General features: G+C 37.0%; 1 non-coding gene across 1 annotated transcript; it reads left to right on the top strand.

Annotated features, from left to right (window-relative positions):
• The first annotated feature begins 13,099 nt into the window (after nt 1-13,099).
• LOC112774643 (small nucleolar RNA R71) lies at nt 13,100-13,207 on the top strand. Its single transcript, XR_003189118.1, has one exon. It is a non-coding gene; the product is annotated as a small nucleolar RNA R71 (small nucleolar RNA).
• Nucleotides 13,208-25,526: the final 12,319 nt, after the last annotated feature.

Here is a 25,526-nt window from a genome sequence, read left to right as displayed (position 1 = left end):
ATATATATTATTCCACAACTAAATTTTAACCCAATAATCCTATTAATTATACGTAAATGAAATTTTAATCCAACTAAATATATCACATCGGATAACTAAAATTTTTAACCTTATAGTTATTGATAAATTTTAACTCAATTATTAACTATTTTATACAACGTCAATAAACTTTTTTAATACAACTAATAATGTAACATCCTACCACATAGAATTTTACGTTTAAGTTCGTAAAACAGAGGTGATAGAGTATTACAACTTCTAAAAAATAAAATATATATAAATATAGTCGAAAAAAGTTGTATCTAAGAGTCTTGAAGAAAAGTTTAAACAATAACCGCAAAAGAAAAACGCATTTAATATGTTAATGAATCGAGTTTTTGTGTGGCAAACAAATGCTGTTAATAATGCATGCCACCTAATTGGGATATTCTCAGCTGTTTGATGTCTTGATTTATGTCATTTATTCTTTTACTTTAGCTAATTGTTCCTTTCGCCAATTGTTCCTGTTGCTTCTTGTGAGAATATTATTTTATATTTTGTAATGAGAATCATGAATATTTTAGAGCTTATTCTATTTGAATTATTGGGAAAGGATGAAAATTTGTTGGTATTTTGTAATCATTGTGCAATAGGAGAAGTTTATAAAAAAGTTAGCAGAAGTTCAGGCCCAACATGTCGAGGCTCAAGTACAAGGAATGTAGCTACCACCAATTGATGAAGACTTGATTTGTGAGGAAGTGTATGGTGGGCAAAAGAAGAATCGAGTTTATGGAAAAGGAGCATTCTTTTCTAGATTTATTAAGTCTAGAACCACTTCTGCTAACTCTGTATCTGGAAGAGCATCTACAAATCAAAATTATGTTTTTGATTTGCGAAAACAGATTCATAATCTCAATGAAGAGCTTTTTCAACGTGTTACTCAACAGACAGATGAGCGTATTAGTAAGTTGTTAGATACACGCTTGGCTCCTTTGGAAAAGACTCAAAAGAAGTTAGAAAAGTTAGAACGGGCAATTGGAAAGGCCAAGAAGGAAAAGCTGAAACACAAGAGATGGAATGAGGCTTATGTTAGCTATTACAAGAAGGTTAGAGCGTCAAGTAGTTCCACTACTGCTCCACTGCCACCGCCACCGCCACCGCCGCCACCTTCAATCTCTTCGGATGAAGACTATGATGATGATGGGGATGAAGATGACACTGAGGACTATAGTTGATAAATTTAGCATGGTTGAACAATATACTGAGGATTATAGTTGATAAAACACTTTGTTTATGTCTTGAATTATATTGACTTGCTTGTTTATAATACTTTTCTTTTAGCTTTATAATATGATGGAATTTGTTTATTTTTTGTAATATTATAAATATTTGAATACTAATTAGATAAAAAATTGTAATTATTAAATTTATATTATTTTGTATAAAACAAGTTTATTTTACAATGAAAAAATCTAAAAAAAATTCTATTTTATCTTACCGACAGATTTACAGACGGATTTTCTGTCTGTATTCAGAGTTTGGAATGGTATTCCAAGGCTCAAATTATCGACGGAAAATCTGTCGAAAAATCCGTCTGTAATTACCGAGGAAAAATTCGTCGGAAAATTCATCTGTAATTATCGACGGAAAATCTGTCAGAAAATCTATCTGTAATTACAGACGGAAAATCTGTCTGAAAATTCGTCAGAAAGTTCATCGTCTTCAGGAAATGAGTGGAGAATTTACAGAGGGAAAATCCGTCGGTAACTGGTAAAAATCTGTCGGTAAATTTCCGACGGAAAAAAATCTGTCAGTAAATAATTTCCGACGAGGCTTTTACAGAGGGACAAAATCCATCGGTAATTCCGTCGGTAACCAAAAATCCGTCTGTAATATAGACCAAATCTGTCTGTAAATCTGTCTTTATTAAGCCATTTTCTAGTAGTGGCATCACACTCGAATCATGTAAACCAGTAAACAGATAAGGATAAGACATGAAATATATATAAATAATAGAGTACCAAAATACAGAATATCAAGCTTCAGATTCGACCTGCAGAGCCAAGGTCGGCCAGAGTATAAGTACATATACATATACCCAAAACACAACTGACACCTGTTTTCTCCAAAGTATCCTTTAAAAGGTACGATATCCAACAAAAATACATAAAAGGAGAGTCTAACACATACACACACACAAAAATACATAAAAGGAGAGTCTATAACACACACACACACACAGAGAATCCCATAAGAACCAACTCCACACACACACACACACACACAGAATCCCCATAAGAACCAATTCCGCTTGCTCCAAAGACTCCAGACGCCTAGGGAGGTGCCTTTCGACCTGCATCTGAAAACAACAACATTTGTATGGAATGAGAACTGTGGGTTCTCAGCATGGTAATGGTGCCAACATACATAATTTATAAGGTCTCAAAAAAGCCAGAGGTTGTAACACCCTACCACACAAAGTCTTATGCTTAAGTCATAAAACAAAGGTGGTGAGGTATTACGACTTCTAAAAGTATATATATATATATATATATATATATATATATATATATATACTAGAAAATTTTCAAGGATACAGATAGCAAAGCTCTTGACTCGGCTCGCGAAGTTTAAACTGGCCAGAGCATATATATACATATATACAAATAAACCCAAAAGTAAGCCAAAACAGAAAATTGACAACCTATTTCTCCGAGCCAACCTCTAAGAGAGACAAACATAAAATACAAGGTGGAGAATCTAAATACATATATAAATATAAGTAAAAATACAACCCTGAGTCCCAAGAGTTCTTCACCTCATCAGTCTCTAGAATACAGAGTGGTGCTTCTCAACCTGTATTTGAAAAACAATAATATTGTATGGGATGAGGGTTCTCATTATGGTTAAGGTACCCACATAAATAGTAAATAAGGTCCCGGGAAAACCAGAGGCAATCCTAGAACGCCGACACTCAGATTATAAAACCTAAAGGAATAAACTAAACCATAAATTTGGTAAAACTTTCTAAGGTACCTAAGTCACAATATAACTCTAACTCTACTGTTTACTTTCTATCTCATCAAACTCTAACCCTTACATTCACTTTTATGCCTCATAACATTCTATACATTTCACCACTTACTCATAAATCATTGTTAACCAACTCTTAACACTGATCCAACTAATCACAGCCTCTGGCCCAAATCAAACCAGCTCGGCCTCCGGCCCAAATAAAACTCAACCCGGCCTCTGACCCAAATTAAATTACCTCAGCCTCTGCCCCAAATCACAACAATTCATCATCAAAGCTCAACCCAAAATAGAATCACTCACAAACACAAATAAATTCAAGACAAACACATTTAAAGAACAGTTACAGCAAGAAAATCATATAGCAAGTAAGCATAGATATTCAAATAAGCAAACCCACGAAATACGAACCCAAATAATTCATACAAATGCATATGATGAATGTCTATCCTACTGGCCGTGAGCTCACATGTCGGTTTAACTTCCAGAATCCAACACATCCGGTAGCTAACCCGGACATTCATCTCTAGGTTGCGCATCTCCAGGAGGATCATAAATGAAGGAGAGTGCCTTTCCACATCGAAGGAGTGTGCCTTTCCACCTTGCAACCAGAGAAGAATGTGAGGAAAATAATACGAAGGAGAGTGCCTTTCCACTTTCCCCACACCCTCATCACGACAAGAGAGGGAACTTCCATCCTCAACTTGCCATCCGAATATATTTTCAAGTTAACAAGCAATTGCACCCAAACCTTGCCCTCTCGACCATTCCGGCCACACACATCTCGACCGTTCCAGCCACACACACATCTCGACTATTCTGGCCACACACAGTCATCCCTAATCTCATCATTAACATTCAAAACTATATAAACCATTCAACACGTTCCTTTTGAATTTCAGTTCAATTTCAACCACAAATCATCAATCTTTTTCCTTTAAATACATATACATACACATATCACAACTTCTCATCCCAGCCAACCAATTCATTTTAATTCATTAACAACCACATTAACTTCAATATTTACGTCATATATCCATTAACATGCACTATACACCAATTCAACTTATCCTACTATCAACTAGCCTAAGTTTTTATGTTATATTATATATTATATACGAGAAACCAAAACCATATATTGGCCGATTTCCTCCCTAAGCTAGAAACACCACAAATGACCACCGTTCCATAAAACCCAAAGCTCCAAATCTCTCCAAACAGAAAATTCAGCTTCTAACTCCACAAATTTGCCACCAATACATATAATTTCATCTAATATCATATAGACACCACTAAATCAATATAGGGTTTGCTATATATACAATTTCATAAGGTTTAAAGATTCCTCACTTTTCCAACGGGAAATTGGGATAAGGCCAAGTGATTCCGCACTACTTGAGCACACCTAACATCATTAAATCACAAAATCTCAAAGCCCAAGAATCTAATATTTTTTAATTTAAGGAGAGAGATACTGGGAGAGAAATAGCTAATTTCTTACCAAATTGTTGGGTGGGTATCGTAGAGTATTTCGAGACAAACGCGTGGCCTCTGACGGCTCATCAATCGGAGCTCCAAATCAAAAGTTATGTGGGATTGAAGATTAAAATTGAAATTGTAACCTCACTCTTCACCTCTCTTCCATTTCAGCGTGAATCACATATGGGAAGGGTTTGTGGCTGAATTGCTTATCTTGAGGTTTATATATATTGGGCTATTGGGCCCGGTTTAGGCCCAGTCCAATCGGTTTTGCCCGTTCAGCCCAATCTTGGGCCAAACTTTTTAAAAATAGTGTCAAAATTTCTATTTTAATTTTCTCTATACCATTAAACTAAAAGAAAAATTCCATTTTCTAATTTATTGATTAATAACTAATTTATTAACTAATTATTCACTAATTACTCGGAATTTACAGAGGCGATCCTAAAACTCCGACACTCAAAATTTAATACTTAAAACTATAATTGAAAACCATAAGCAGGGTGAGTTATCTAAGGCTCTTAATTCTAACTCATTTCTAACTTAACCCTTCAAATCCTGCTTCCTCCAGTCCTTCAAAACACCAATGGAACTACCCTCATCACTCCTCCGTCAGACGAGAGATCTCTCAGTTGCACAGATATACAATATAGACAAAGAAAATACAGATAAAAATGTAGTTACAACAAGTAGTACATATAGCAAATAGGCATAGATATTCAAATAAGCAAACCCAAATAATGCAAACTCAAACAAGACAAATAAATACATATAATGTATGCCTTTACTACTGGCCGTGAGCTCACGTGTCGGTTACTTTGCCAAAACCTGACACACCTGGTAGCTAACCTGGATATCATCTCTCTAACATGCTCCACACTCTTGGGATATAGTACCCGCCACACTCATGGGATATAGTACCCGCCGTATTTTCTAGGATAAAGTGTTCCCACATTCTTGGGATGTAGCGTCCGCCACGCTCTTGGGATATAGTGCACGACACACTCATGGGATATAGTGCCTGTAACACCCTAACTATCAAAATGTCACGCTTCCGACTGCGCCACTTTGATAGCTCGGGTATTACAACGACTCTTAAAATATTTAATACTAAAATATGAGCATGTTTAAAACTTAAACCTTATTTTTCAAAAGACTGTTTAAAACAAAACATAAATCCATACTTTCAACCATATACATAGTATTAACTTACAAGATTTACATAAAACAAATCGTATCCCTCTTACAGATTGTGAAAGATAAAGGCGAGGGAAATAATAAATAATAACTAAAGCAATACAAAACATCACGATAACAACTAGGTAAACTCTTCATGACTTCTGCGTCCATATCCTGAAAAGGGAAATCTGTAGGGGGTGAGAACATCATCCTCGAAAGGGTTCTCAGTAGAGGATTTTTGGAAATTACTATAATAGGATACATGAAAATAAAACTCTTTTTAAAGCATAGTGATTAATAACTGTCTCGTGCATCCTTTTAAAACCCAAAGATTTACCGTTAAAAATCTAAAATCTTTTCTGAAAGAGGAAACTGTTTATTTCTTTAAAATTCAAAAGTCGTTCAAAAGGTTTTTCCTAACAGCATGAATGACCAACCTGTTCCAAGCATAAGTTCATTAAGTCTATGCTGAACCAGTTTAGTTTTTCATACTTTTCTAAACCAAAAAACACAAACCAAACATGGCCTTCGGCCTACCTCATGATCAACCACGACCCTAGGCCCAAACAATCCAAACAACAACCAATCCACTATAATCCAACAAAGTTTCAGTCGCAAACACAAGTAAGAAAGTTCAAGCACAAACAAACAGTTACTTCAAGTAGAGCAAATAGCAATTAAACATAATTAATCACATAGGCAAACCAAGTACAATATGCATATGATGAATGCCTGTCCTAGTGGCTGATGAGTCTCATCTGTCAGTTACAAAGCTAACCTGACAAGTCCTGGTAGCTAACTGGTATGCGAAATTGTTACTCTAAGGTTGTAAAATTTGTTGTTCGTTCTCTCCCTGGCAATGGTGCCAATAACTGGTGCACAATACCATGGTCCAAGCATAACTTCACAACTTCGCACAACTAACCAGCAAGTGCACTGGGTCGTCCAAGTAATAAAACCTTACGTGAGTAAGGGCCGATCCCACGGAGATTGTTGGTATGAAGCAAGCTATGGTCACCTTGTAAATCTCAGTCAGGCGGATATCAAATGGTTATGGAGTTTTCGAATTATAATAAATAAATAGAAAATAAAGATAGAAATACTTATGTAATTCATTGGTGAGAATTTCATATAAGCGTATAGAGATACTTTCGTTCCTCTGAATCTCTGCTTTCCTGCTGTCTTCATCCAATCAGTCCTACTCCTTTCCATGGCAAGCTTTCTGTAAGGGCATCACCGTTATCAATGGCTACATCCCATCCTCTCTGTGAAAATGGTCCAAATGCTCTGTCACGGTATGGCTAATCATCTGGAGGTTCTCGATCATACTGAAATAGGATTTACTATCCTTTTGCGTCTGTCACTACGCCCAGCACTCGCGAGTTTGAAGTTTGTCACAGCCATCCCTTCCCAGATCCTACTCAGAATACCATAGACAAGGTTTAGAATTTCCGGATCTCAGGAATGGCCATCCATGGGTTCTAACTTATACCACGAAGACACTGATAACTCGGACTCGGTCCCCTGTATTAGATATCCAAGAGATATTCATTCTAGCTTGTTTGTATGTAGAACAAAAGTGTTTGTCAGGCACGCGTTCATAAGTGAGAATGATGATGAGCGTCACATAATCATCACATTCATCATGTTCTTGGGTGCGAATGGATATCTTAGAAGCGGAATAAGTTAAATTGAATAGAAAACAGTAGTACTTTGCATTAATTCATGAGGAACAGCAGAGCTCCACACCTTAATCTATGGAGTGTAGAAACTCTACCGTTGAAAATACATAAGTGAAAGGTTCAGGCATGGCCGAGAGGCCAGCCCCCAAAACGTGATCACAGGATCAAAAATACAATCCAGGATGATCCGAAGATGTCTAATACAATAGTAAAAAGTCCTATTTATACTAAACTAGTTACTAGGGTTTACAGAAGTAAGTAATTGATGCATAAATCCACTTCCGGGGCCCACTTGGTGTGTGCTTGGGCTGAGCTTGAATGTTACACGTACAGAGGCTCTTTTTGGAGTTGAACGCCAGGTTGTAACGTGTTTCTGGCGTTCAACTCTGGTTCGTGACGTGTTTCTGGCGTTTAACTCCATACTGTAGCGTAGAACTAGCGTTCAACACCCTTTTGCTTTGTCTAAACTCGGCCAAAGTATGAACTATTATATATTTCTAGAAAGCCCTGGATGTCTACTTTCCAACGCAATTGGAAGCGCGCCATTTTGAATTCTGTAGCTCCAGAAAATCCACTTTGAGTGCAGGGAGGTCAGAATCCAACAGCATCAGCAGTCCTTCTTCAACCTCTGAATCTGATTTTTGCTCAAGTCCCTCAATTTCAGCCAGAAAATACCTGAAATCACAGAAAAATACAAAAACTCATAGTAAAGTCGAGAAATATGAATTTAACATAAAAACTAATAAAAACATCCCTAAAAGTAACTAGATCCTACTAAAAACATACTAAAAATAATGCCAAAAAGCGTATAAATTATCTGCTCATCACAACACCAAACTTAAATTTTTGCTTGTCCCCAAGCAACTGAAAATCAAATAGGATAAAAAGAAGAGAATATACTATAAATTCCAAACTATCAATGAAACATAGCTTCAATCAGATGAGCGGGACTTGTAGCTTTTTGCCTCTTGAATAGTTTTGGCATCTCACTTTATCCATTGAAGTTCAGAATGATTGGCATCTATAGGAACTCAGAGTTCAGATAGTGTTATTGATTCTCCTAGTTCAGTATGTTGATTCTTGAACACAGCTACTTTATGAGTCTTGGCCGTGGCCCTAAGCAATTTATTTTCCAGTATTACCACCAGATACATAAATGCCACAGACACATAACTGGGTGAACCTTTTCAGATTGTGACTCAGCTTTGCTAAAGTCTCCAATTAGAGGTGTCCAGGGTTCTTAAGCACACTCTGTTTTTGCTTTGGACTTTGACTTTAACCGCTCAGTCTCAAGTTTTCACTTGACACCTTCACGCCACAAGCACATGGTTAGGGACATCTTGGTTTAGCCGCTTAGGCCAGGATTTTATTCCTTTAGGCCCTCCTATCCACTGATGCTCAAAGCCTTGGGATCCTTTTTATTTACCCTTGCCTTTTGGTTTTAAGGGTTATTGGCTTTTTGCTCTTGCCTCTTGGTTTTAAGAGCTTTTGGCTTTTTCTGCTTGCTTTTTCTCTTTTTTTTTTCTAATTTTTTTCTGCAAGCTTTTGTATTCACTGCTTTTTCTTGCTTCAAGAATCATTTTTATGATTTTTCAGATTATCAAATAACATGTCTCCTTGTCATCATTCTTTCAAAGCCAACATATTTAACATTCATAAACAACAACTTCAAAAGACATATGCACTGTTCAAGCATTCATTCAGAAAACAAGAAGTATTGTCACCACATCAATATAATTAAACTAAGTTCAAGGATAAATTCGAAACTCATGTACTTCTTGTTCTTTTGAATTAAAAACATTTTTCATTTAAGAGAGGTGATGGATTCATAGGACATTCATAACTTTAAGACATAGTTACTAAATACTAATGATCATGTAATAAGACACAAACATGGATAAGCACTTAACATAAAGAAAACGAAAAACAAAGAATTTAAGAACAAGGAATGAATCCACCTTAGTGATGGTGGCGTTTCCTTCTTGAGGAACCAATGATGTCCTTGAGCTCTTCTATGTCTCTTCCTTGTCTTTGTTGCTCCTCCCTCATTGCTCTTTGATCTTCTCTAATTTCATGAAGGATAATGGAGTGCTCTTGATGTTCTACCCTTAATTGTCCCATGTTGGAACTTAATTCTCCTAGGGAGATGTTGATTTGCTCCCAAAAATTCTGTGGAGGAAAGTGCATCCCTTGAGGTATCTCAGGGATTTCTTGATGATGAGCTTCCTCATGTGTTTCTTGAGCTCCATGAGTGGGCTCTCTTGTTTGCACCATCCTTTTCTTAGTGATGGGCTTCTCTTCCTCATTGGGAATGTCTCCTTCTATGAAAGCTTCAGCTGAGTAACATAGATGGCAAATAAGATGAGGGAAAGCTAGCCTTGCCAAGGGGGAGGACTTTTCGGCTATTTTGTAGAGTTCAAGGGAGATGACTTCATGAACTTCTACTTCCTCACCAGTCATGATGCTATGAATCATGATGGCCCGATCCACAGTAACTTCAGATCGGTTGCTAGTGGGGATGATGGAGCGTTGGATGAACTCCAACCATCCTCTAGCCACAGGCTTAAGGTCCAGTCTTCTAAGTTGAACCGGTTTGCCTTTTGAGTCAATCTTCCATTGAGCTCCTTCCACACATATATCCATGAGGACTTGGTTCAACCTTTGATCAAAGTTGACCCTTCTAGTGTAGGGACGTGCATCTCCTTGCATCATAGGCAAGTCAAATGCCAACCTCACATTTTCCGGACTAAAATCTAAGTATTTCCCCCGAACCATGGTGAGATAATTCTTTGGGTTCGGGTTCTTACTTTGATCATGGTTCCTAGTGATCCATGCATTGGCATAGAACTCTTGAACCATTAGGATGCCGACTTGTTGGATGGGGTTTGTTAGAACTTCCCAACCTCTTCTTTGGATTTCATGTCGGATCTCCGGATACTCATTTCTCTTGAGCTTGAAAGGGACCTCAGGGATCACCTTCTTCTTGGCCACAACATCATAGAAGTGGTCTTGATGAGCTTTGGAGATGAATCTTTCCATCTCCCATGACTCGGAGGTGGAAGCTTTTGTCTTCTCTTTCCCTTTTCTAGAGGATTCTCCGGTCTTAGGTGCCATCAATGGTAATGGAAAAATAAAAAGCTTATGCTTTTATCACACCAAACTTAGAATATTGCTCGCCCTCGAGCAAGAGAAGAAAGAATAGATGAAGAAGAAGAAGAAAATATGGAGGAGAGGTGTATTCGGCCAAGAATGGGAAGAGAGGGTTGTGTTGTGTGAAAATGAGGAAGAATGGAGGGCTTTATATAGGGAGGGGAGGGGGGGTTAATTTCGGCCATATAGGGTGGGTTTGGGTGGGAAATTGATTTTGAATTTTGAAGGTAGGTGGAGTTTATGAGGTAGGTGTATGGGGAAGAGTGGATGGATGTGAGTGGTAAAGTGGTGATAGGGAAGAGAGATTGAGGTGATTGGTAAAGAGTTTTGGGGAAGAGTGTTTATTGGGAAGAGAGGATGAACATTGAGAAGAGGGAAGAGAGTGAGTGGTGGTAGGTGGGGATCCTGTGGGGTCTACAGATGCTGAGTTGATCCTGTGGGGTCCACAGATCCTGAGGTGTCAAGGATTTACATCCCTGCACCCATTAGGCATGTAAAATGCCTTTGCATGCAATTCTGGCGTTTAAACGCCGAATTGATGCTTGTTCTGGGCGTTCAGCGCCCAGATGCAACATATTTCTGGCGTTGAACGCCAGCCAGATGCTTGTTTCTGGCGTTCAGCGCCAGCTCTTCTTCACTGTGCATTTCTGGCGTCTGAACGCCAGGATGCTGCTTGTTTCTGGCGTTCAACGCCAGATGCTCCTTACTGGCGTTTAAATGCCAGTAAGATCCTCCTCCAGGGTGTGATTTTTCTTCTGCTGTTTTTGATTCTGTTTTCAATTTTTATATTTATTTTGTGACTCCACATGATCATGAACCTAATAAAACATGAAATAACAATAAAATAAAAATAAAATTAGATAAATAAAAATTGGGTTGCCTCCCAACAAGCGCTTCTTTAATGTCAATAGCTTGACAGTGGGCTCTCATGGAGCCTTACAGATGTTCAGAGCATTGTTGAGACTCCCCAACACCAAACTTAGAGTTTGGATATGGGAGTTCAACACCAAACTTAGAGTTTGACTGTGGGGGCTCTGGTTGACTCTATTTTGAGAGAAGCTTACTGTGCCTCTTTTCTATGTTTACAGAAGGATGTCCTTGAGTTTTAAACTCAAGGGAGTCCTCATTTAATTGAAGGACTAGTTCACCTCTGTTAACATCAATCACAGCTCTTGCTGTGGCTAGGAAGGGTCTTCCAAGGATGATGGATTCATCCTCATCCTTTCCAGTATCTAGGATTATGAAATCAGCAGGGATGTAAAGTGCTTCAACCTTTACTAATATGTCCTCTACTTGTCCATAAGCCTGTTTTCTGGAATTGTCTGCCATCTCTAATGAGATTTTAGCAGCTTGTACCTCAAAGATTCCAGTTTCTCCATTACAGAGAGTGGCATGAGGTTTATTCCTGACCCCAGGTCACATAGAGCCTTTTCAAAGGTCATGGTGCCTATGGTACAAGGTATCAGGAACTTTCCAGGATCCTGTTTCTTCTGAGGCAATCTTAGTTGATCCAATGCATTCAGTTCATTGGTGAACAGGGGAGGTTCATCTCCCCAAGTCTCATTACCAAATAAATTGGCATTCAGCTTCATGATTACACCAAGGAACTTGGCAACTTGCTCTTCAGTAACATCTTCATTCTCTTCAGAAGAGGAGTACTCTTCAGAGCTCATGAATGGCATAAGGAGGTTAAATGGAATCTCTATGGTTTCTAGATGAGCCTAAGATTCCTTTGGTTCCTCAGAGGGAAACTCCTTATTGATCACTGGACGTCCCAGGAGGTCTTCCTCCTTGGGATTCACGTCCTCCTCTCCCTCATTGGGTTCGGCCATTTTGGTTATGTCAATGGCCTTGCACTCTCCTTTTGGATTCTCTTCTGTATTGCTTGGGAGAGTACTAGGAGGGATTTCAGTGATCCTTTTACTCAACTGGCCCACTTGTGCTTCTAAATTTCTAATGGAGGACCTTGTTTCATTCATGAAACTCACAGTGGCCTTAGATAGATCAGAGACTAAGTTTGCTAAATTAGAGGTATTTTGTTCAGAGTTCTCTGTCTGTTGCTGAGTGGATGATGGAAAAGGCTTGCTATTGCTAAATCTGTTTCTTCCACCATTATTAAAGCCTTGTTGAGGCTTTTGTTGATCCTTCCATGAGAAATTTGGATGATTTCTCCATGAGGGATTATAGGTGTTTCCATAAGGTTCACCCATATAATTTACCTCTGCTATTGCAGGGTTCTCAGGATCATAAGCTTCTTCTTCAGAAGATGCCTCTTGAGTACTGTTGGATGCAGCTTGCATTCCATTCAGACTTTGAGAAATCATATTGACTTGCTGAGTCAATATTTTGTTCTGAGCCAATATGGCATTCAGAATATCAATTTCAAGAACTCCCTTCTTCTGAGGCGTCCCATTACTCACAGGATTCCTCTCAGAAGTGTACATGAACTGGTTATTAGCAACCATGTCAATGAATTCTTGAGCTTCTGCAGGCGTTTTCTTTAGGTGAATGGATCCACCTGCAGAAGTATCCAATGACATTTTAGCTAATTCAGACAGACCATCATAGAATATATCCAGGATGGTCCATTCTGAAAGCATGTCAGAAGGACACTTTTTGGTCAGTTCCTTGTATCTCTCCCAAGCTTCATAGAGGGATTCACCTTCTTTCTGTCTGAAGGTTTGAACATCCACTCTAAGCTTACTAAGCTTTTGAGGAGGAAAGAACTTGGCTAAGAAAGCCTTGACCAGCTTATCCCAAGAGTTCAGGCTATCCTTAGGTTGAGAGTCCAACCATATTCTAGCTCTGTCTCTCACAGCAAAAGGGAAAAGCATGAGCCTGTAGACTTCAGGATCTACTCCATTAGTCTTAACAGTATCACAGATCTGCAAGAATTCAGTTAAGAACTGAAAAGGATCTTCAGATGGAAGTCCATGAAACTTGCAGTTTTGCTGCATTAGAGAAACTAATTGAGATTTCAGCTCAAAATTGTTTGCTCCAATGGCAGGGATGGAGATGCTTCTTCCATGTAAATTGGAATTAGGTGCAGTGAAGTCACCAAGCATCCTCCTTGCATTATTATTATTTTCGGCTGCCATCTCCTCTTCTTGTTCGAAAATTTCTGTAAGGTTATCTCTGGATTGTTGTATTTTAGCTTCTCTTAGTTTCCTCTTCAGAGTCCTTTCAGGTTCAGGGTCTGCTTCAACAAGAATGTTCTTGTCCTTGCTCCTGCTCATATGAAAAAGAGGGAACAGAAAAATAATAATAGGGATCCTTTTTACCCAGGTATAGAGGTTCCCCTGTGTGAGTAGAAGAAGAAAAGAATGTAATGTAAAGAAGGGAAGAAGAGAAAATTCGAACACAGATGGAAGAGGGGGTTCGAATTTGGGTGAGATGAAATGTTAGTAGATGAATAAATAAATAGAAGGAGATGAGAGAGAGAAGAGAATTTTCGAAAATAATTTTTGAAAAGGAGTTAGTGATTTTTGAAAATTAGAATTAAAATTAAAAGTTGAAACAATTAATTAATTAAAAAGAATTTTTTTTTTGAAAAAGAGGGAGGTATTTTTGAAAATTAGAGAGAGATAGTTAGTTAGGTAGTTTTGAAAGAGATAAGAAACAAACAAAAAATTAGTTAGTTAGTTGAAACAAATTTTGAAAATCAAATTTTTGAAAAGAAAAGAAGATAAGAAGTTAGAAAAGATATTTTAAAATCAAAATTTTTTGGAAAAAGATATGTTTTAAAAAGATATGATTAAAAAGATATGATTAGAATTAGTTTTGAAAAAGATTTGATTTTTAAAATCACAATTAATGACTTGATTCACAAGAAATCACAAGATATGATTCTAGAACTTAAAGTTTGAATCTTTCTTAACGAGCAAGTAACAAACTTGAAATTTTTGAATCAAAACATTAATTGTTGATGATATTTTCGAAAATTGTGAGATAAAATTAAGAAAAAGATTTTTGAAAAATATTTTTAAAAATTTTCGAAAATAAATAAGAAAAGTGAAAAAGATATGATTTTTGAAAAAGATTTTGAAAAAGATAAGATTTTCAAATTGAAAATTTGATTTGACTCATAAGAAACAACTAGATTTTAAAAATTTTTAAAAAAGTCAATCCAAATTTTCGAAATTTATAAGTGAAAAAGGGAAAGATATTTTTTTTGAATTTTGAATTTTTAATGATGAAAGAGAAAAATATGAAAAATGATGCAATGCATGAAAATTTTAGATCAAAACAATGAATGCATGCAAGAATGCTATGAATGTCAAGATGAACACCAAGAACACTTTGAAGATCATGATGAACATCAAGAACATATTTTTGAAAATTTTTATATGCAAAAAAAAATGCAAGACACCAAACTTAGAAATTTTTCATGTTCAGACACTATGAATGCAAAAATGTACATGAAAAACAAGAAAAGACACAAAACAAGAAAACATCAAGATCAAACAAGAAGACTTACCAAGAATAACTTGAAGATCATGAAGAACACCATGAATGCATGATTTTTCGAAAAAATGCAAGAATTTTTAGAAAAATGCAATTGACACCAAACTTAAAAATTGACTCAAGACTCAAACAAGAAACATGAAATATTTTTTTGATTTTTATGATTTTCTAAATTTTTTTTTTGGATTTTTCAAAAATTAGTGTGAAAAAGAAAAATAAGGATTCCAAAATTTTTAATATGAATTCCAGGAATCTTGTACTCTTAGTCTAAAGCTCCAATTTGAGGGTTAGACATGGCTTAATAGCCAGTCAAGCTTTAGCATGTAAATCAGGTGGATCAGGAACAGCAGCAGGTGGATTAGCAACAACTGGCTTGCTCTTGATAATGTTGGGTTAGAAGCCCCAGTCTGAATGAATTTAGACATGGCTTTACAGCCAGTCAGGCTTCAACATACTTCATGAAACACTAGAATTCATTCTTAAAAATTTTAGAATAATTTTCGAAAACAGATGAGAAATTTTTGAAAGATTTTTTTTTTGAAAATTTTTTGAAAATAAAACAAAATGAAAATTACCTAATCTGAGCAACACGATGAACCATCAGTTGTCCAAACTCAAACAATCCCCGGCAACGGCGCCAAAAACTTGGTATGCGAAATTGTTACTCTGAGGTTGTAAAATTTGTTGTTCGTTCTCTCCCTGGCAATGGCGCCAATAACTGGTGCACAATACCATGGTCCAAGCATAACTTCACAACTTCGCACAACTAACCAGCAAGTGCACTGGGTCGTCCAAGTAATAAAACTTTACGTGAGTAAGGGTCGATCCCACGGAGATTGTTGGTATGAAGCAAGCTATGGTCACCTTGTAAATCTCAGTCAGGCGGATATCAAATGGTTATGGAGTTTTCAAATTATAATAAATAAATAGAAAATAAAGATAGAAATACTTATGTAATTCATTGGTGAGAATTTCAGATAAGCGTATAGAGATACTTTCGTTCCTCTGAATCTCTGCTTTCCTGCTGTCTTCATCCAATCAGTCCTACTCCTTTCCATGGCAAGCTTTCTGTAAGGGCATCACCATTGTCAATGGCTACATCCCATTCTCTCTGTTAAAATGGTCCAAATGCTCTGTCACGGCATGGCTAATCATCTGGAGGTTCTCGATCATACTAGAATAGGATTTACTATCCTTTTGCGTCTGTCACTACGCCCAGCACTTGCGAGTTTGAAGTTTGTCACAGCCATCCCTTCCCAGATCCTACTCGGAATACCACAGACAAGGTTTAGACTTTCCGGATCTCAGGAATGGCCATCCATGGGTTCTAACTTATACCACGAAGACACTGATGACTCGGACTCGGTCCCCTGTATTAGATATCCAAGAGATATTCATTCTAGCTTGTTTGCATGTAGAACGGAAGTGTTTGTCAGGCACGCGTTCATAAGTGAGAATGATGATGAGCGTCACATAATCATCACATTCATCATGTTCTTGGGTGCGAATGGATATCTTAGAAGCGGAATAAGTTGAATTGAATAGAAAACAGTAGTACTTTGCATTAATTCATGAGGAACAGCAGAGCTCCACACCTTAATCTATGGAGTGTAGAAACTCTACCGTTGAAAATACATAAGTGAAAGGTTCAGGCATGGCCGAGAGGCCAGCCCTGAAAACGTGATCACAGGATCAAAAATACAATCCAGGATGATCTGAAGATGCCTAATACAATAGTAAAAAGTCCTATTTATACTAAACTAGTTACTAGGGTTTATAGAAGTAAGTAATTGATGCATAAATCCACTTTCGGAGCCCACTTGGTGTGTGCTTGGGCTGAGCTTGAATGTTACACGTGCAGAGGCTCTTTCTGGAGTTGAACGCCAGGTTGTAACGTGTTTCTGGCATTCAACTCTGGTTTGTGATGTGTTTCTGGCGTTTAACTCCAGACTGCAGCGTAGAACTGGCGTTCAACGCCCTTTTGCGTCGTCTAAACTCGGCCAAAGTATAAAATATTATATATTTCGGGAAAGCCTTGGATGTCTACTTTCCAACGCAATTGGAAGCGCACCATTTTGAGTTCTGTAGCTCCAGAAAATCCACTTTGAGTGCAGGGAGGTCAGAATCCAACAGCATCAGCAGTCCTTCTTCAACCTCTGAATCTGATTTTTGCTCAAGTCCCTCAATTTCAGCCAGAAAATACCTGAAATCATAGAAAAATACACAAACTCATAGTAAAGTCTAGAAATGTAAATTTAACATAAAAACTAATAAAAACATCCCTAAAAGTAACTAGATCCTACTAAAAACAATGCCAAAAAGCGTATAAATTATCCGCTCATCACTAACCATTGGACTATCCCTCTGTCGTGCATCCCCAACTCAAGTTATTCACAATCATAATCATAATCACACAACACCCACAATGGTGTTTATCCACGGGGGCGAGCTCATCCGGAACTTTCACAATGTCCGGCCACACTTACGACATAGGGTCAGCAGAGTATCGAGTCTCAACCTGGAGCACGTGGTTGCTAGCCACTGCTTTCACCCAGGGAAACTCGTATCTCAGATAATTGGAAGTGCAACAATCACCTTATCAAATCAATGACCATCCATATTCATACTCGGCCATAATTTAACATCAATACAGCCATCCAGCTTATAGCATAACAGCACTTCCACCATCCAACATCATCAAACTCATATAATCATCACTCAAGCCATAAATCATTTTTTCTCAAATCACTTTACTTTGAAATTAAAAATCAATTCCTTCCAGCCTTAACTTTAAAATCCCATTTCTAAAATCTTTTCAGGCGCATAAGCCATTTTCCCTCAAATGTAAATTCTCTTTTTCAAAACAAGGCCACCCTCCTCAACATTTCTTCATAACGTTTCAAAAAACCACACCAAATCAAAAGTATTTTCTGAGAGATTCAAAATCATTCATCCTAAAACAGGATTTGGTAACAAAAGTTTCTCGGCAGAGTCTCAAGTCTTTAAGGGGGGATAACCTAACTCATTCCTTCAAATTCATTTAAAATCCTTAAAACCTTAACTTTTGGATTTGAATAGATAAAAATAGAGTTTAAGCCAAACCCAATCGTGTAATCTATTACTCCGAACAAATTTTCAAAACCATTTCTTTTACTTAAACCAAAAACCACTTTTAATTTCCTGATAAAATCTGAAGCGTTTCCAACGGCTCAGAGCAAAATTCAGAATTTAAAGAATACTTTAATCTTCCTTCTAAAACGTCAAAAAAGAAAGTATTATCAATCAAAATTCACCATCCTTCAAAATCACTTAAACTCCTCCAATTGAAATCATCAAGTTAAATTCAGAAACATAAACCCTTTTCACATTTAAAACGGCTTAAAACATAAGTTTCTTCTAAATGTCTTGCACCCAAAAATAAAAATACATTTCTTAGGAAATAAAGCTAAATCATAATTCTCTTTTCAATAAGTCATTTCAAAACACAATTCATCACTTCCTTAAATAGTTCAAGTAAAATAGTACAAGTCTAAAACTCATGACTTTCCAAATAACATTTCTAATAGAATCTCAGATTTTCACAGGAATTTCGGTAGCACCTCCCCTAAAACTTGGACTCTTCCACCCTTTCTGGGTCCCAACCAAACCATTCTACAACCCTCTTTAACGGGCTCAAAACCAAATCAGTTCAAAATCAAGTTGGTTTCGTTTTTAGAGTTTAAGAACACCAATTCAATCTTAAATCAATTTCCAACAGATTAAACTCGATTTCAAAACTTTTACAAAATAACTTTAAAGAAGCATTTCAAGAACAGTCAGTTTCACAAAACCGAACAATAACCCAGCCAAACAAGCATTTATATTCATCCAAGACAACCAACAATACATAAGACTTATACAATCACCAAAGATACATTTTCTCACATCAATATCCATATATAATAATTCCAATTCATAAAGTGTAATTTTCTGAAAAGGCTCCTACCTCGATAATTCAAAACCATAACCCAAATGCCTCACAGAAATACTTTCATCTCGACCCGAATCGATGGCAATAAAAACCTCAGCTCCGCTTGCTTTCTCAATAGCAGAACAGCCTCAAACGCCACATGCAAACTCAGTTTCTAAATCCTAAGACCATTAACATCGCAAATACTTTAATACACGTAATAGAAGGTTAATCCAGGGGTCTCCGAAATAAAATACTTACTGTAATGACAAAACAAAGCAGCGGCGGTATCTGAACCGGTTTGCCGGCAACCTCGACAGCCACCCCAAGCGGCAACGGCGACTGGACTCCGGCGACGGCAACTGAAACTAACACCCAATGATTGTAACGCTTACGGAAACTCGAAAGAAATGAAACCCAATACTTAAAACCTTACTGGTAGTGTTTTTCTGGCGACAGCAGCAGGTCTCGAGCGGCAGAAGCCGCGGTGGCTGGGCGCGGGTCTCCCCTCTCTCTCCTCTGCTCCCTGTGCTCTCTCTCTCTCTCTCTGTGTGTGTGTGTGTGTGTGTGTGTATGTATGTGTGCGACCCAACGACTTCCCTCTCGACGGCAATCACCAACGCGACAGTGCCTTCTCACCAGCAGCTAACCCTCGGCGGCGTCAAAGGCGAGGCGGCTGAGCTCGTCAACGACGGCGGCGTAGAGGCAGCTTCTTCCTCTCCCGTGCGTGCCACCCTCTTCCGTTAGTGTCTCTCTTTGTGAACTTCAAGGATGACAGCAAGGTGAGGATAAACGGCGACGATGAACAGAAGCGGCAGCCTCCTGGACGACGATGGTGGCGCAAGCAGTAGGACGCAGTGGCAGCGGCGGTCCGCGATGATGGCGCAAGCTCCTCCCTCCCCCACCGGCGCTCTCCTCCCTCGGATCTCTCTTCCCCATTTCCCTCTGCCTTTCTTCGTTTCTTTCTTTCTTTCTTTTTCTTTTGTTTATGCGTGTGTGTGTCTAGGATAGTGGGGGCTGTGGCTGTTGCTTGAATTAGGGGAGTTAGGGTTCAATTCGGTTAGAGTAGGGTTTGTTTTGGTAAAATTAGGTATAAGGGTGTTCTTGGTAATTTTAATAAAAATTAGGGGTTATAGAAAATTAATTTGAAATCTAATTTAATCCATAAGACTAGTTAAAAATATTATTTGTTGTATCAAAATACTAATTAATCTCAATCAAATGCTCTAATTGAAAATATAATACAATATAATTAATTTTTTTTATTAACAAAACCTAAAGTATTTATTTATAAAAATATTATCAAATAAAAATCTTATTATTTTACAACTACTAATTTTATAATTTAAATATAGAAAATAATTCCGTACTTATAAAATGAGATAAAATTCTAATTCAAATAGCCAAATATCATTATTCTTTGAATTTCTAAAACTTTAAATTGTGAATAGAAAAATAATCCATAATTATAGAGTTTGGATAAAAACCTTAATTTATTTCAAATCCAATTAATCAGAACTGTCTTTAATTATCTTTAATCAAATAATTTATGAACTTAAACTGTAAATAAACATATATAATTAAAAATTAGTTCATAATAACTTTTCAAAAGTTCTGGGTCTTACAGTGCCCAACACACTTACCAGGGTAAAGTGCTCTCACATTCTTAGAATATAGCTCCCGCCACGCTCTTGGGATATAGTGTCCGACATACTTTACAACAGAGAAAAAACTCAAACATACTCATCACTACTCATCCCCATTTATCATTTTTCATTCAAGTTCAATTATTCTTATTCATCATGGCCAATATTCATCACAAAAACACAATGTTGTTAAAAACAGGATCCCGCATACGCAAGCCATGTTGCGCGTATGCGGGGGTGTCATTTACCCCACTTGCGTATACGACCACTGTCCGTGTACGCGAGCCCCCTTGGACAGAACAGATAACTCGCGTTGCGTGGCACTTGCCCACATACACGAGCATATAATTTTCCCTCTCGCATACGCAGGCATACTCCCACGTACGCGAGAACGTTTGAACAGAACCAAACGGTCGCGTCGTGTGTGCACTCGGGTACGCATGCCCCTTAAGAATGCTAAAAAGCTGTTAAGTGCTGCAGAATTTTCTTTTACACAACAAATTTTTGACGCACATAACATTTTTTTTAGAAATCATTTTTAGCCTGTCTTTCAAACGGCGCAAATTTCACGGACCCAGTTTTCATACGAAATAATTTCGGGAGTTCGGAAGCCAAGTTATGGCCCTCCGAAATTTAGTCAAAAATCAATTTTTCTCAAAAATCACAAACCTCTATGTTTACCAAGTTTTCAATTCAAAACCAATATCTCAAGCTTCTAAACAACACGAAACAAGCTAAACCATATCTCAACCCTTCTCAATCACTCCATGGCACACTAATATACAATTTCATTAAGTTCAACCCCACAATTCATGTCCAATACCACTTTATGCTCAATCATCAATGTATCATTGTCATTCTCCAAAATCACCATTTGATCAAACATCAACCACATTACTCAACACAACATCATAAGAAGTTCAACATTTGCATCAATTACTAACCATCAGATACTAGTATAATCCAACCTATCCTATGGTTGTCTAGCATATGTTTTTGCATGACATTACATATTATCTACAATAAATCAAAAGCATACCTTGGTTGATTCCTCCCTAGCTCAGAACACCACAAGTTATCATCGTTCTGCAAATGCTCACCGCCTCAAATAGTGCACCAAAAAGAAAATTCAGTTACTGTAGCCCAAATTCAGCTTACCAACACCACCAATTAGCCTACAATTCTATCAACATGCCTCAAAAATCCATAATTCATATCTAATACCAATAAACACTACTCAATCAATAGGGTTTTACTATACCACAGGTTTTTCACAAGGGTTAGAGTTCTCTCACCTTACTAATGCGAAATTGAGGCAAGACCCAACATTTTCTCAAGATTAATATGTTCCTAAACATTAAAATTCAACAAAATCTCAACACTAAGGCTCAAGGATTTCGAAATTATAGGAGGAGAAGTTGGGTAAGAAAATGTGACTTACCAACTAAACTGTTCGGTGGGTTTTATATAGCTCGACGCGGTGATCGCATGACCGCAGACGGTGCAGCGATCAGAGCTCCGAATTAAAAGTTATCTTGATTTCAAATCAAACCAAGGGTTTGTGATTTTGGACATGCTATTCTCTCCTTTTGGCCGAGCTTTCAGCGTGTTGCATATCATATAGCAGAGAGATTGTGCTAAAGCTTAATATTAGTGGAATTTGGGTTGGGCTTTGGACCTTTTTTTTCAGTTCAATCGGTTTGGCCTGTCGGCCCAATTTTGGGCCAATTTTTTTAATATTAATGTCGAAATTCGTATTTTTAATATTTCTACCTCATTAAACTATAAAATTTGATTTTTTAATTTTTTAAATAAAAATTAATTTATTGATTATTTAGTTACTAATTACCCGCGGTTTACAAATAGTATGCATAATTTGGTTTTTGTTTGAGTAATAATCTAAAACTATTATTTATTATTAGCAGATTTTTTAACTTAATATCAATAAAAATAAAATACATTAAAAAAAGATAAATTTCATATTAAAAAATTTTAAAATAACATAATCAAAAATAATAATCATAATATATAAATTGAGGTAACAATTCAAATTTCTCTAAAACTAATCTAATCAAATACTAATATTAGAACTAAACTATTTAAATAATATTTATTCTATTCTAGATCTTATACACATATAGATTAGAGTTATTCTCATAACGACAACCAACTGAAATAATGTGATCAGTTCGAAGATTTAGAATTCGTACAAATTCAAACTTTAAAACCCGATTAAATTATAAGTAAATAAACTAATTTTTAAGCAAATAAGGTTGAGAAATTAATAAATTATAATTTGGAGATTAGCCGGTGAAAATTTAAATGAGAAAATAAAATTTAGCGCAAAAATATAACTAATCGTGAAAAGGCGCGTACCGGCTTAAATTTGTTCAGTACTGTGAGTGAGAAAATTAATTTATGAGTGAATAAAGTTGAGAATTTAAAATTTATAATTTGGGAAAGTAAAAATAATTATGATACAAATTAAAACACTTATCTTAAAGATTTTTCCCCAAAGTTGGGCCAAACGCACCAAAAATAGATTTGGATCTTTACCAAGCCCAAGCCCCATATATAAACCCACAATTCAGCCAACTTAGCTTCATTTTCCCCCATTTAGTAAGAAGGATCAGCTGCGGAGAAGACAGAAGAGAAGAAAGGATGAAACCCTTGACACTATTCACCTTCAACTTCAATTACTCATAACTTTCGATGCAGAGCTTCGACTGACGAGTCATTTGTGGTCACGCATTCATCTCGAAATTCTCTTCAATTCTATCTAAACATTTCGGTAAGAAACTCTAAGATTCTTTCCCAGTTTCCTATCCTCTACTATTTTGCATTTTTGGTTATGTGGGTATTGAGATATTGTGATTTTGATACTTTAAGGAAAGCTCAAGTACAATCTAAAGAGAGATTTTGACCCGATGCTGAGCGGTAAAAGGTAAGAAAATCCAATCCTTTTATTGTCCCTAATTTTGAATAAGAACCACATGATAAATGATAAGTTGATTATGTTTTTTGGGTGAAATGGTTTAGTTGCTTGTTTGGAATTGATTTTGGCTTGGATTGGTGCGAAGCTTTTGAATTGGAGGAAAATTTATCAAGCTTGGAGGCTTGGATTGAAGTTTGATTCAAATTGGTGAGGAAGGGATTCAAGGGCTTGGAAACCACCGATATTGAAGTTCGAGTTTATGTTTTGGGTAGGCATTATGTAAAGTTAGGTGAATGCCTAGGTTAATTACCCTAGGATAGGATTGAATGGAATTTGCATATGTTTGTGATTAGTTGGGTGAATGTTAATTGTTAGTAATTGTTAAGAATTGTGAATTTAATGTTGTTGAGTATGGATATGAGTATGTATGATTGAAATTAATTATGATATTATGAAATGAATAATATTTATTGATTATGTTGATGAATGATGAGAAATTTGGGCCAGAGTCCGTGACCAGGTAAGCTGATGAAGTGTAAAATAGAGAAATTGATGTGAATTGAAAAATGACTAATTACTAGAAAATTGATATTATAGATCTTGAATGATTATGATATAATTTGAGAATGATGATGGAACATTGAGAATGCTTAAAATGTGGTTTGGGTTGGTTCTAAAAGGAATGAATTTGAGAAATGATAAAAGTTTGGGTTATGCAGAATTTTGGTAAAAAATGGTTTTTTAGCCAGCTTTGATGGACCGTAACTCGGCACTCGGAGTTTGGAATTAGATGAAATATATCTTAAATTAAATTTTGTTAAAAGATATTTAAAACCATCCAAAGATGAGGAAAAACAATTTTATAGAGAAAGTTATGAGGGTTTGAAATTGGAATAAAAAACTAAATTTTTAAGTTATGCAGAAAGATTGGAGGTCACGCGCGCTAGAGGAAGTCGCGTACGCATGTTTACCTTCGAGCATCAAGCGTGCGTACGCACAAGGAATGCACATGCACGAGCAGGGAAGTGCGCGGGGGTTGCATGTATGCACGAGGCATGCATACGCTGAAGTCCTGTTTTCTTAAATAAACTTTGTTTTCAGTGTTTGGCCTTCCTGGCAAGCTTGTAAGCCCTCGTAACACCTATTTTAAGTCCGATTACCAATTTTTAGGGCCTGAACTGAGTATGAGCTTATGGCATAGTTTGAATTGAATTGTTCCTGGTTTGATGCCTGGTTAGCCGGATGATATTGTTGTGGGAATGGTGGTGTAATCCCACTGACATTTTAATGAGAGTGAGAACTTGAGAAATGACTGGGGTTATGTTAGGTTGAATCTTTCTAAACTAGATAGAATCGTGAATTAATTTAGAATGTGGTTGTGACTTCTTGCCTGGCAAAGACGGTGGTGTCATCCCGCTTGATCAGTGCGTAAACTGCTTTGCGGGGATGCTGATTTTGTCCTGCCTACGGTGAGGATGGTGGTGTTATCCCGCTCATGAGATAATGAGATTAACTGTGGCCTAAATGGCTAGATAGGCAAGGACGGAGGTTCATCCTGCTTGCGAGACAAGGTCGTGGGGTAAGTCTCGCTTGCATTCTGATTTGCTATTTACTCTTGGCAAGGACAGTGGTAATATCCCACTTGCTCTAAGTCGAGCTATGCCAAAACAAGGACAGTGGTGATATCCCACTTGTTTCATGGTTCTCTCTGTCTGCGAGGTATACAGGGCACAAACCCTGCGAGACAATATAGAAAATTCTGCCTACGAGGTGTACATGGCACTCACTCTGCAAGACACATATAGTATACATATATGCGAGAAAATAGTAGAGGGACAATGTCTGGGTTAGCTACTAGATGTGTCAGATTCTGGCAAAGTAACCGACACGTGAGCTCATGGCCAATAATACAAGTATGCATAATATGCATATATATGAAATTGTTTGAGTGTGTATCTTGTACGTGGATTGCCTATTGTATAATTTCTGTCTAACTGCTATCTGATTATATATGTTGTAATTGCTTT

The sequence above is a fragment of the Arachis hypogaea genome, chromosome 18 (assembly GCF_003086295.3).
Source record: "Arachis hypogaea cultivar Tifrunner chromosome 18, arahy.Tifrunner.gnm2.J5K5, whole genome shotgun sequence".
In the NCBI taxonomy this organism is placed as follows: domain Eukaryota; kingdom Viridiplantae; phylum Streptophyta; class Magnoliopsida; order Fabales; family Fabaceae; genus Arachis; species Arachis hypogaea.
The sequence above is the reverse complement of the archived record's forward strand: the minus strand, read 5'-3'. Positions and strand labels throughout refer to the sequence as shown.